Source organism: Rattus norvegicus, chromosome 7 (assembly GCF_036323735.1).
Source record: "Rattus norvegicus strain BN/NHsdMcwi chromosome 7, GRCr8, whole genome shotgun sequence".
In the NCBI taxonomy this organism is placed as follows: domain Eukaryota; kingdom Metazoa; phylum Chordata; class Mammalia; order Rodentia; family Muridae; genus Rattus; species Rattus norvegicus.
In genome coordinates, this window is record NC_086025.1 from 97,869,322 (window position 1) to 97,883,599 (window position 14,278).

The 14,278-nt window shown below is 42.3% G+C and overlaps 1 protein-coding gene across 12 annotated transcripts in view; it reads right to left on the reverse strand.

Moving 5' to 3' along the window:
• Window positions 1–14,278, reverse strand: part of Asap1 (ArfGAP with SH3 domain, ankyrin repeat and PH domain 1) — a 307,170-nt gene that overhangs the window by 193,968 nt on the left and 98,924 nt on the right. Inside the window, exon 1 of one of the 12 annotated variants that reach the window (XM_063263535.1) lies at window positions 13,760–13,879. The exons of the other annotated variants lie outside the window; for them this stretch is intronic. The gene's annotated coding sequence lies outside the window, so the exon portion shown is untranslated. Of the gene's footprint in view, window positions 1–13,759; window positions 13,880–14,278 lie in introns of those variants that run through there. 12 annotated transcript variants of the gene reach the window in all.

The following is a 14,278-nucleotide window of genomic DNA, read 5'->3' on the forward strand; positions in this document are numbered from 1 at the left end:
ACAAACAGAAAGAGGGGTAGTGTGGACAGACAGACAGGCAGGCAGGCAGGAGAAAATAAAGAAGGGAACTGTCCATGGAAATGGGAAACACCATCAATATAAAGAAACATTTTTCCCAACAACAATTCGTGGACCCTGTACTACCCATCAAGAAAGCTATAAGGGGAACTCTGAAATACAGATACAGAACTGAAAGCTGGGTGCTGCACCATTTGAATAAAAATTGTAAGAACATTGACAGCACTCATTAGATCCTATGGAATAGGATGCCACTGTTGGTTTGCCAAAGTGTTTTACAATGTTCACGTCCTCTGTAGGAAGACTGTGGGTACTTGGAAAAGAAACATCAGAGGAAGATGAACACCTTGGTAGAAATGCTGAAAAGATGGCAAGCAAACCCTGTGCAGTCAGAAACAGAATGGTGCCTTCACTTAAGTCACTGTGGCACTGACTCACATAGTCGGGAGCAGCCTACAGCTGCTGCTAATTTTAAGACAGCCCTGTCTGTCCTATATGAAAATAAGACTAAAAAGGAATAATAAAAAAAAATGTTGAGGAAAATGCCTGGCACTTATCTAGCAGACTGTTGTACTGTGAATGAAAGGCGATGAACCCAGATCAGAGGTAGTGAGGTCTTGCCCCAGGCCCTGGAGAGGTAGTGGGCGTTTTCCATGTGGGATGTGAGAACACTGCACAGTCAAAAGTGAGCAAATATTCTACACACCCAGGCATGGGATGTTACAGCTTACTCTCGCCGTGAAGGCAAATTGCACTCATATCCACCAGGGGGAACATTAACTCATGTAACACAGAACATGTTTTGTGGGAAAGCCTTAGACCTCGCATCTCAATTTCCAAAATCCCTTCTTCCTAAAAGTTTGCTAGAAAAGTGAGTAGAGAAACACTAAAAACAAACAAAACAAATAAACAAAAAGAAGGAAGACTGGAGACATTGCTCAGTGGTTAGGTGCTCCAGAGTTCAGTTCTCCACGTACATAGCAAATGGCTCACAACTGCTTTTAACTCCAGTTCCAAGGGCTCAGGCATGCATGTGGTACACACACACACACACACACACACACACACACACACACACACATTTTTGTTTTAAAAAGCTGAAAAGGAATGGAGAAAAGCAACATTAATAACTAGAATAAAAATAAGTACACTAGCACAAGCTGGGGTAAATGTTTCTGGCAACTGAGGAGACAGCCACATCACTAATGGAGAAGGCAGAATATATAGCAATATGAGGCACACTTGTACTCCACACATCCTTTATATGTCATGCATAAAATATAAGCTGTCACTATGTAATTCACAAAAGGATATTTTTATATGCTCTCATCTCATAGAATTCTCAAAAACATGTCAATTGAATTAAAAAAAATCAGGCACTATTTCACACCAAGAAGCTAAATTTATCATGCTTTTCAAAAGGTTTCATAGCAAAACATGAAATAATTAGCCTGGCGTGGTAGTGCATGCCTTTACCTGGGCACTCAGGAAGTAGAGGCAGGCAGAGGCAGTAAGTTCCAGGACAGCCAGTGCTATGCAGAGACTCTGTCTCAAACAAAACAAAACACAAATGAAAAGAAAGTATTAGTGAGCACTTGTCACACACAGATCTCTGAGGTTGTTGATCATGAGGAATAGGGAGAGCTGGACTCATATCTGTAGTGCCCACAACACGGAAGGATCTTATGAGTCTAGCTGGACAACACTGAAACGCTCTCTCAAAAGGAAGTGGAGGGAGGACACAGATTAAGACCTGACTCTTAAGATTTAGAACCCGAAAAGACAAGTATGTCACTATCAGGAAGGGAAAACTATGGGGAAAACCAAGCCAAAAACAAAAGTAGAAAAAAAAAAACCAAAACAACATAACCAACTTAGACTTAGCTTTCTCTATAGTACCAAGGGCAAGGACCTTTTGTTTTTAGTGTCCCTTAGTATACGGTGACAGAAACAGGACTGACTTCTCAGTTACTACCAGACTACTCTGAGAGTAGAAATCACCTACGGAAAACAGTAAAATTATCTGCACAAACCCCTGACTAGGTCAGCAGACATCAACACCACTGCCCTAGTTCACTTTGCCAGAGAGCGCAAAACATCCAGTCTTCAGCTTAAGGCACTGGAACAACAGGTAAATAAACAACCGGCTAACTATCTAATTCTAAAAGGAATTACAAAAATTCATGTGAGATAAAGCAAGAGTACTGATTTAGAAAATTTCAAAGTTCTGTTAGCTATAAGACAGTAACTTGAAGCTCTGGTACGTTACTCCATCTTATCCTAGAACAGCAGTTGTAAGATCTTAAGGGGCAGTCAAGTCAGGGCGCCGTTCACCAGCCAACGCAACCTGTGCATGATATCTTGCACTTCTGTTGCAGAAATATTACTAATTCTCAGTTCTGAGCTTCGAGGTGTTTGATCCAGCATGAAAGCATGTGGTAGGCAATAAGAAGCAGGCTTGGGCAGGGTCAAGAGAACAGTCAGTGAGTGGTGAAATCAGGTCCCATTGTAGTCAACAGAGACATTAATACTGGGAGCTCATTTGCCACAACTGCAAAACAGAAAACAATCTTAACAGAGTCATTCTGCAGGTGCAGTCCAACTTGTCAACAATTTGTGAGGCTTACTATCGAACCCCAAGTATCTACCTGCCTCTGCCTCCTGATTAATGAGATTATAAATGGGGGGGGGTGTCACTATACCTGCCTTAAAAAATGGGTTCTTAGTAGCATACCCAGGTTCCCATGCTTGCATTATCAACTAAGATATCCCATCTCTAAATATTTAAGCTTTAAGTATTTTATCTCCAATATTTTACCCATGTTTCTTATACTCCTCTAATATTTCATGACTTTTTAAATATAAGAAATAATTCATAGTCATTTAAAATGTCAAAATACATCTATTCCCTCTAACTTAAATCTGAGTAAAACTGATATCCCAGAAAAACATAGTATGTCTAATAATTTTTATCCAAGGCTGGAGAAAAGGCTCAGTGGTTAAGAGAGCATTCTGCTTTCCCAAAGGACTCAAGTCCAATGTCCAGCACCCAAGTTGGGCAGCTCACAAGCAACTTGGTTAAACTTAAGCTCCAGGGAATCCAACAGTCTTTCTGGACTGAAGGAACACCTATACTCAACATTTATATAACCTCACATAGACATACATATATACACATATAATAACAAAGTTATACAAATAAATCTTCAGTTAACAATAATCTTTCACTATCTCATAAACCCCAGAGAACTCATTGCTTACTGGGATATGTAAGGCTTTAATGATCATAAAACATACCCTAATGTCCTGGTAGATAAAACGAAGTAATAATGTAAAGCATTCAGCACTGTGCTTGGCTTCCAACAGATGATCAAGAAGCTAAGCCTGGTTTGGACTGGCCTCTTGTCAAACATGCTTTCAAAGTCTGTCCGGAGCCAGGCCTGACCGCAGCTGCAAGTAACTGAGTAACTGTGACTCCATAGCAAAAGTAAAAATCAGGGCTGTACATATAGACCACGGACATAAAATCTGCCGAGCATCCAGGAGGGCCTAGGTTCCATCCCCAGTAATAGGGAAAACAAAGCCACTGGAAGAGAAACTTTAATACTGCATGAAGGATACAACTGCAGCTCTTCATCTCTCCGATATCTGCTTAAAAGAAAATGAGGCTGAGGAGATAAAAGGAGCTGCAATTATCAATACAGAGAAAACAGCATCAGTGAGACATCTTAAAGATGCTACAGTCGATGACAAAGTTTCTAAAAACCTGAGAGGAGGTGGGTTACCAGGTAAAGACACTTGCTACCAAGGCTGATGACTTGAGTTTCATCTCCAGGACACACATGGTAAGGAGGGGAACTAACTCCCACAAGTTGTCCTCTGGTCTCCTCAGAATGCTTTTCTCAACAACAACAACAACAGCAACAGCAGCAACAACAAAATGTTAATTTAAAAAAATGGAGAAGCAAAAATGTTTACTCTCATGTTAGTGCCTCTTTACATCTGCATACATTTTATGGTGTCTGGGATAAGAAAATGAAAATGCTGTCCATAACCTGATTCTTTGTCTTACATGTGGGTAAATTATAATTTACTGCATCTGCTAAACACTGGTATCTTGCTCCTTGCTGAAGAGATACATTAACCCATCCCATGGCACTGCTGTTTCTTTATCATTCTAGGCTACCACACATACCCTTCAGGATACCTCCCAGATACATAGAACTGGAGGCAAAAATCTCAGAAAAGTATTATGAACCTTTCTAAAAATATTTTCTCTTGTACTTGATGAAGTCTGAACTTATATAAATCATATTATTTGGACTCAATTCAACCTAAAAAGTATTCATTGAGCACTTGCTATGGCACATTATTACCCTAAGCACTGTGAACAGTCCTTGCCTAAGTGAGTTTATAACCTGGTAGGAAAGATGGCTGCTCCTATAAATAAGTAACAAAGAAGAAAGTGTAACAATGGCAAAGAGATTCAAAGACAATGCTCTAGAGAAGAGCAAAAGTTCACTTTCAGAACAGGAAAACCGAGAACATTCCAAACCTATAGCCTATGAGGTGGGGCGTTACTGTAAAATGTTAACAGGGTCACCTCTACACAGGCTTCCCAAGTAGTTTTTGAATAGCCAAACTCCATCATGGCAAAAATACAGGAACTGTCGACATCTATGTTGACACTGATGACAAACACACAAATAGGAGCAAACACTGGCATGGCTGTACACTGCACAGAACTACTGCTGTCGATGTTAGGCCAGTGCAGGAGCCTCCATCTTCTGGGTGGTCGGATGGTCTTAAGACACGTTTCCTAGCACCACAGCAAAGGAGCTGCTCTACTATTATTCTACTGTGGCAGGAGCATCACACCCTGGCGCTCTGTGGGGATATGGCTGAGAGAGGGGAGTAGAAACCTTGATATTTTAAACACCACCTTCAGAGGCTAAAGCCAACACTGACAAGTGGGTAAAGGCAGTACACAAGCCCTGACTCTCAAGGCAAAGGTTCCATTTTGCTAGTCACTTGTAAAGTAGAAGAAAGTGAACATTAAAGCCACATACTATAAGATTCATGTTTCAGTAGAACATTTCTACTTCCCTCTATTCTCCCTAATCCCTATCTTTAACCATAATGTTGGACTCAGATGTGGGGTGGTGGTGGTGGTGTGTGATACTGTACCAACACTAGGCATCTATGTATGTACATGTGCAAAGTACACCAGGCTGGGCACTAAGCAAATGCTCAGTAAACAGTAGCTGGCTTCCTGTGAGGCCCTTTGATTAGTGGAGAACAAGGCACAGAAACACATCTCTGCTAAGCTGCCTAGGCAAGTGGATAAAGAGGAGGGTCTCCCTCTCTGCTTTTCCTTCAGAGCTGCCTGGGCGCTTCTGAGGATGCCACTCCCCAGGTATCACCCTCTTCCTTTAGAGGCTCAAATATGTCAGATTACTCCTCTCCTGCCTGCCTCAGCAGCTCTGTTAGGTACCCAATAGCCAAATCCTCTGAGTTAAACAAGCATTAAACAAGAAGCCTACATTCTACAGGGGGCTGTATGTGTCTAGTTAGGAACAGGAGCCCAGTTTGGGCACAGTGCTCCCAGGTCCTGAAGGGAAGAGCACTGCTTTGCTCTACCCCAAGCTGGCACACTACTGACCTTTTCTGAACATCCAGAAATGTCAGGCTAATTTTTTTCTCTCTCTATTGTAATAAGAATAGAAGCCTTTGGGGTAAGAAAATAGCAGATCTGGGAGACTGGCCTAATGCACTTCAGGCTGCCTTGGAGGTGTGCAGACACTTGAATTTAGTAACTGGAGAGCTGGTTCTTTTTATCAGTGACTTTTTTTTTAGTTGCAGGTTACAGACTTTCACGATAATCTACGTTTTATGTATTATTGTGCCAAAGAGGAAACTGAGGCACAGTGAGGTGAACTGTCTTGAACAAGCGCTTGACAAAGCAAGCACATCAGGTAGCCAAGAGCTGCCAATACACGCATCAAAAACTCAGATGTGTTCAAAGGAACTTGTTACATCCTGATTTCGCTATGTGTCAATACAGGAAGTATAACTCATAAGATTAGTAACAGTATGAAGTCTGTAGTTCTATAACCCCACACAACTTATGAAAGATCAAGTGTTACAGCATCTGTTTTATTTAGATGCTTATTTATTTAGAAACTGCTAGACAGTGGTGGTACAGGCCTTTAACCCCAGCGCTCAGGAGGCAGAGAGAGAGGCAGAGGCAGGCAGATCTCTAAGTTTGAGGACACATTGGTCTACAAAGTGAGTTCCAGGACAGCCATGGCTACACAGAGAAACTGTCTTGAAAAACCAAAAACCAAACAAAAAGTCTTAAACAATCAACTGCATGGCTATACCTTAATCAGTTCATTTTTATAACACTTATTTTGAAAACAAAAGCATATCTTTGCTTCCTTAGAGAGTGGCAGTAGAATGTTCCTCATCTACTGTAAGAAGCAAAAGAAGGTTCTGGTGTATAGTCCTGAGTTCTACAAGAGCCGAGCAAAGGTGATAGAATCCTGTAACACACCTGTTTACAGATGGGACCCCAGGTGGTCTCTGATAACTCTGTTTGCAGGCTAATGGAGACGCAGTGTTTCTTATCCTAACTCAAATATTTTCATCAAGTGAAGAAACAGAATACCCCTAACAGGCTGGGTGGTGTAGGGAGAGCCAAGAAAACAGAAGCAGCAGGAGTTAATGAGTGGGTTTGCATTCTTCCCTTTTCTGAAAACTCAGGACTTTGCATCTAGCTTTTTTTTAGGACCCAATCTGATAATTTCCCTTTAAATGACAGAAGAACTGAACGAAATGGAGAATTGCATTCTTGAACTGTCCAAGACAAACAACTGCCTCAATAAAACCTCAGGTAACATGGAAGTGAGGTCAACTTCAGTACACTGTGAGAGAAGATTACCACTGCCCCAAGCATAACTGCTTCGTGACCTGGGTAGCTACGCCACAAACATTCATATTAAGATTCTGGTACCATTTGTTAGATTTTTCTTACTCTATTGGCAAAGTTAACGAAGCTTGACCTTACATGAAATTTTACAGACTCAAATCCTGTAGTTTCCAAGCAAGGCATATGGGGTATAAAAAAAAGCACAGCCTTTCATTACAACTTCACCACCAGAACACACCAACTAGCTACTGCACACAAAGCAGAATTATGTGTTATAACTACATGAAACATTAAGTACCACACGCTGGGCATGCCAGGAGCCCAAAGTTACAGCTAGGCTAACACACTTCCAGCACTGTCTCTCTACACCGTATAAAATTATTGAGATAGATGCTTTCTCCTTCCCTTGTAGATGACAAAACTAACGCTCAAAAAGGTTAACTGATCTCAAGCCCTGCAATTAGTAACAGTAACCTCAAGAAGCCTTATACGGTGTTAACCCCACTACAGACTGTGGAGAAATGTGTGCCAAATGAGGAAATGAATGGGCAAAAGTTAAGTAACTTTCAAGGGGCTGACTCGGAGATCTAGGAAGGTTAAACTCTACAGCATGTAGCCTTCACTAGCTATCTAAATTCCAAAGAGGTGCTGCTAGAAACCAGTAAAAGCTTAAGGGTGGGGTGACATATGACACTGATACAATGGGTCAGGGTCACTTCTCAGTACACATCATCCTTCACTACCAAGGACTAGGGGATGAGAAGCCCCAGCTCACAGCACAGGAAGGAACTAGAGTCTGCTTTGACAAGCTCACTATCAGGGGTCTAGCACTCGTGTATCTATGGCAAAGCCTGCTGCGTCTATTCTCATTCCGTTTTATAAAATTCTTTCTTCATCAGAAGCCACCACTTAAACGTAAAGATGCTGACATGCCTTAAGCAAATTTCCATGCATATAAAATATATGTCTTCGACAGGAGCCGGATGTAGATCGCTCCTGAGAGACACAGCCAGAATACAGCAAATACAGAGGCGAATGCCAGCAGCAAACTACTGAACTGAGAATAGGACCCCTGTTGAAGGAATCAGAGAAAGAACTGGAAGAGCTTGAAGGGGCTCGAGACCCCATATGTACAACAATGCCAAGCAACCAGAGCTTCCAGGGACTAAGCCACTACCTAAAGACTATACATGGACTGACCCTGAACTCTGACCTCATAGGTAGCAATGCATATCCTAGTAAGAGCACCAGTGAAAGGGGAAGCCCTGGGTCCTGCTAAGACTGAACCCCCAGTGAACTAGACTATGGGGGGAGGGCGGCAATGGGGGGAGGGTTGGGAGGGGAACACCCATAAGGAAGGGGAGGGGGGAGGGGGATGTTTGCCCGGAAACCAAAGAATTATTATTAAGTATTAAATAAATTTAAAAAAAAAGAAAAAAAAACATATGTCTTCGTACAAACCATGAAGACCCTGGTATACATAAATGTAAGACACTACACTCGAGTTTCATTTTCATCTTCCCTCAAAGAGGCTTGAGCCGCCTACTGGATACTAATCACAGTGAATTAGCAGTGTGTCCTTGAGTCCAGCAAAGGATGAATACCCGAAACAAGTGAATGCAAACATTCACTTTGAAGTGTTAAGATCACCAGACAGCTTATGAGCTAAAATATTCTTTTGGGATAATCCCGACATGTAAGAGCAAAGCATAAACTTAATGTGTTTCTCCACAGCATGCCTCCCAGCCCTGGGATTGGAAAATGATTCCAGAAGCTCTCCAGAGATGATGAGCATGGTGCCTCCTCCAGAGTCCTTTTCCTCAAATCTACTAGGAAAGCCTTCAGACTCACAGAGCACACTGCAGCTCGTAAGTGCTGCATCTTCCAGGGCAGCTGTGATGAGTAATTCCCCCTACACTCTGGATCCACTATCATTTACTATGGACATGTGACTGACCCTAATTCTACAGTTGGTAAAACACACGGCCCCGCCTTTGGTCTGTTTTCCAACATCTTTACCAGGGCCCCCAGTGTGGCTTCATGGTGGTCAGGTCAGTTCCCTGCTGTTCCTGAATACTACATCCTGGCCACAGCAGGGGCGTGCCTGGGTCTTGGGCCAGGTTTCTTCAGCAGCCCCAGGAGCCCTAGGCTCCCCAGAAATGCTCCCCAGTACAACGTGTAACAGGGCAGAGAGCAGCTAAGATTTTATGCTACTTCTTACCTAATTATAGGGCTCCTAGGTAACTGTAGCCAAAGAATTCAAAAGAGCCAATATAAACATGGCCTAAAATAGTGAAGTCACTTAAAAATCAGCAAAAGTGGGGTGACGACTAAATTAAGTTACAACACATTAACAAAATACTGAGTATTCATTAAAATGTATAGTTAAAAAGCGTCCAGAATGCAATGTTACATACAGATACCAAGTAGACTGGTATGGGGAGGGGAGGAATGGTGACTAAGGGATTGGAAGAAAACTGCTGATGGGTTTGAGGCTTGATAAGATGTTCTTAAATTAACTGTACAACTCTGCAAATATGCTAAAAACCATCAAACGCTATGCTCTGAATGGATAAAATATAACTGCAAATAAACAACAACACAATTATCCCCGGAGTCATCGTGCAAAGGACTCGGGGAAGAGCAAAGGCTTTAACTCTTTACAATCATCTCCGTTTTGCAGAGCAGAACAAAACACATCGATGTCTGTTACCTTCTAACTCTACTCTTGCCACGGCCACAGTAGAAATGCTCACAGTACGCTTCAAAGCTGAGACGGTCAGAAGTACTTCAAATATATTCTCACCTAGCTTCATAAAAACTCCGAGTCTGGGGGCTGGACAGATGGATCAGCAGTTAAAAGCACTTGCTGCTCTTCCAGAGGGACCCATTTTGCTTTCCTAGTACGCTCACCAGTGTCCATTAACTTCAGTTCCAGGGGATCTGAACCCCTTTTCTGATCTCTGTCTGTCACCAGGCATGCACACAGTGCATAGACACACATGCAGACAAAACACCATACACATAAAATAAAGACTGAGTTTGAGTCCTTTAGTTTTACGAATAAGACAACATCGTTTAAGTTAACCCAGTACACACAATCAATACATGGCACAGCAGGTACTAAAAGCAAGGACCATATGGACAAAGCCTAGAGTCTTAACTCAGCTTATTATAACAGCAGCTAACGAACAATAAAAGCAGTGAAGGGACAAGCAATGACACTCCCACTACTGTCTATACAAATGCAAACTAATTTCAGGAATAAGGGAGGAGAAATTATTGTTAGTTTGCCCTCTGAATTGGAAGAAGTGCCCAGTGTCTGCCCTCTGACATATGTAACAACACTTGAGCCACATAATAGTGCACCTAGTTGTTTCTGTGGGCAATATGGCCAATGTTAAGACACAAAATCGTTAAAAATAATTTATCCATTACAGCTCAGTATATTTACAGGTGTGTCTTCCTTAGAGATCCAGGAACTTCCTTGAGTGATGTGAATTGGGTGACACCTGCTTAAGTATCCTCACTGTGGTCCTAGCAACACTCAGAAGCACCTTAACTATCTCCTGCCAATGGGTGGCCAGTTCACGTGTGTCTCTTGCTTGCATGGGAACCCTGCAGCTGTTCAAAGTCTAGCCTTGGACTTAATCTCCAACTGCTGCCTGACTGAGCAACACAATATCCTCTGGAACATCCCCAACTCCCAGCTCCACCACAGCTCTGGACTGCCCTTTCCTTCAAAACATGACACTCACTTGTGGTGAAGCATGGGATAGAGCATCCATTGCTAAGGATGCTACAGAGATTCATAGTCCTGACTTGGCCTCTTTTCCCTAAGACTCTATCTACACATGTCATATCCTCCATGGATTGCCTTGGTTTGGGGTGAAGATCCTAGACTTTGGAATTATTACTTTCATTTTGGAAGGGGTTACTGTATAAGACATGAGGTTAGCTGTTTAGGTGAGGTCAGCTATTTAGGTGAGGTCAGCTGTTTCAACTCTATCACCCATAAAATATAGAAAATGAAGGGGAGAGAAGGGCTGGTTATACAACTTATTCAAAATTCCACAAATGACAATGGCCTCCTAACTTGTGATCTTTTATGAAACATGTTTCTCGGCCATCGTAAATGTGCAACTAACCAAAAACTTCAAGTGGTCTCAGGCTTTTTTGAAAATCCTTGTATATTAAGAACAGGAAAAGCTCTGAAATAGGAACCATTAGGAAATCACACAGCGATTCTAGCAATGAGAAGGCGCTGACTATCCCTACGCTTTTTCCCTGGGGCAGCCTCAGTGTCAGCCTCTGTTCTCCATGGAGGAAAATCCATGTGGTTTAGTCAGAAGCTGTATTTATTAATCACATACAGCAACAGTCTTATTTGTTCAAATAATTTCTTAGTCAACAGACTCAGCAGCTTTAACTCACTACTTCCCTTCTACCCTGTGCCACAAAGGGAGGGATGATTGGTGTTACAGCTAGAGTCCTGGTTCTCAGGGAGAGATGCATATAATCTAATTCTTCAATTTGTCAAAAAGGACATTTTCACTGCAGCTGGATCCAGCTGGAAATCTCTCCCACACATATCCACCCCCCCCCCCCAAAGCATAAAACTCAGAAGAAATTTAATGGAGAAAAATGCACACACATAAGGATTGGTTGGTTTTATCAAACTAAACTGAACAAGCAAAGTCAATAGTACTGCCATGAAGATACTGATCCACTCTATTCATCTATTCAGTACGCACTCCTGTTGATGTCTGGTCTTGCTGTGTACGCTATTTCTAAGGACGGGCCCCCAAGACCTGGAGTCTGCACATAAACCCAAATGATGCTATATGACCTTGCCCCAAGTTATTTCTGATTGGTATATAAAGATGCTAACAGCCAAAGCTGGGTAGAAGAGATATAAGTGGGGTTTAGGATTCCCAGAGAACCAGAAGGGGAGAAGGTGGTGAGGAGAAGCCGCATGGGATAGGTGAGTAATGAAAAAAATGTGGCCCTGAGGGCTGGCCAATTGGAGTTAAGGGCAGCCCAGATAAAACATAGTAAGTAATAACATGGGGTTAGCGATAGGAGAATTGATTCTAATAGCACAAAGGGTAGATATCTGCCCAGCTCTTGTGCTGTTTAAGGCTTATTGGAAATATAAAGGGTGCGTGTGTCTTTTATCCAGGAACTAAGGGATTAAAGTCAGGTTAGAAACCTGAACTGGTATTAACTTTCTACACTACATTCCCATTCCTCCCTGGACCTCCCCACCTCCAGCCTTGGCTGGACCTGAGATGTTCTACTTATACCCACTCCCCACTTTAGAATCCACAGCAGAAAGGACCTCCAAAAGTCTTCTCAGCTAGTAATGGTGGTTCATTATCTGCTCCTAGAACAACCTGAACTAACATCTCACCACTGGTCTACACTGTACAGCTAACTCTGTATCTGCCCTATTGCCTTAACCAGGTATCAGTTTTATTAATTCATTTGCCACTCTTTCTTTCTTGGCACCTTCAACAGGCTGAGTACACAGCAGGCACTCAATATTGGATCAAATTAGCCTGAACTAGGACCAACCTGAGCCATTCCTAAGCATTTAAGACACATCCAGCCAAAGGGAATCTGTCCTCTGGGGAAGGTTAATGATGAATCACCCTTTCTATTCCCAAGTTAAAATTGTGTATGTATGTAAAGTGGGACGACAGTAATAGAAGATTCCAACAAGTAATCCACATTTTACTTTATGCTGTCTTATGGAAATTCTACTTGTCTTTACACACAAACCTTCTGGAGCCTATAAAAGTACCTCAAATGGGAATTTTTGCAAGAAGTCAGGAAGAACAGTCTGAATTCAATTGCACAGCATTCTGGGGTATTCCTGACAGTATAAAGAACTTACTTCTATTTCTAACCTTACATTTTTTTCTTTTACGTTTCTGATATTTTGTGCCCAGAAGGAACTATACCCTCATTTAGACCTGGGTTTAAAATCTTCCTCCTCACACAAATCTTTCCAATGCATACTTTCCCTTGCTGCAGAACAGGGCCAGTAGTTCCCGTGTGCATGGACAGAAGAAATGGAACCTAGCAGGCACATGTGAAAGGCCAGCTAATCTTAAATCTCAGGACTGTGGGCTCTGGAGGAATGGCTCTGTTTCAAGAGCAAGGAAGGCCCCATCAATTCGACCACACCCTAAAAGGTCAGCTGACTCTACACTGCTGCTTTGCTTTTAGGGCCAATGTTCTGAGCTGTGATAAAAATGACAAACCAGGCAAGCTATCAAGGGAGGCTGCCTGCAGAGGAAGAACACTACCTCTGGGCTAGCTGACTCACCTGTCACCTTGGTCAGTGTCGCTTCCTTTATTTTCTTTGGCAGCAGCTGAAGAAAACGGGTCCAGAGCGCTAAACAATCACAAAAATTGCTAGCACTTACAGCCTTCATTCCAATTGCTGACTCAAAATGCTCAATTTGCCAATAAGTTCCTTCTATAAGAACATGAATCCAAATCTTAGAAATTAGCTTTCAGACGTGGAAGTTTAACTCGGCCTGGAAGTTACCAGATGCCTTACTTCTTGCCTTTATCAGTGGGAGTTTCTTGCTCTCTGAGCCTTGGTTCCCTCATTTACAACAAAACAGGAGTTGAGTCACTATCAGGCTTTATGAGGAAACTATAAAACAAATAGGTGGAATGATGAACAACGGTGACCAGACCTAGTGAAAATGTGTCCAACCCTCAAGATTTTCGAGCTATCAACGCAAGCACAGTATTTACAACATACATCTACATGTACTGCACAAACATACGTACAAATTCACACAGTTCATCATACAGAGAAGGATCAAGAACCCACAAAGGCTGGAAAATCAAGAGACAGAGGCCCAACTGGAATACCACAGCAAGGATTCTTTCTGTGTTGACTCCTAGCCTGGGTTTGCTTAGTCAGCGCCATGGAATCTAGAGACAATGACAAAATACATAGAATAGCAGAGTTTAGGAGGACAACAGAAGTCTGCTGCCTTCAAGACTCTATGATGCTGCTGTTGGCTTAGGCTCACAGTAAATATTTCAGGGCTAATATCTGAAATTTCACATCCGACTGCTGTTGACGAAAGCTGCTTTGGCTGACCTCTACTGTCAACTGAGTGGTGCTTCTGCCCAGGACACCATCCTTGTGTCACCACAGGTCCACAGTCAATCCGCATAGGTGAATGAGAAGAGTGGAAATAAATTCTTTTTTCTACCCAAGCTGAGAAAGGAAACCCAATTTTACTCAAACCCATATATACCACCTACACATTAATATCCAATCCCATTTCAAATTGAGCA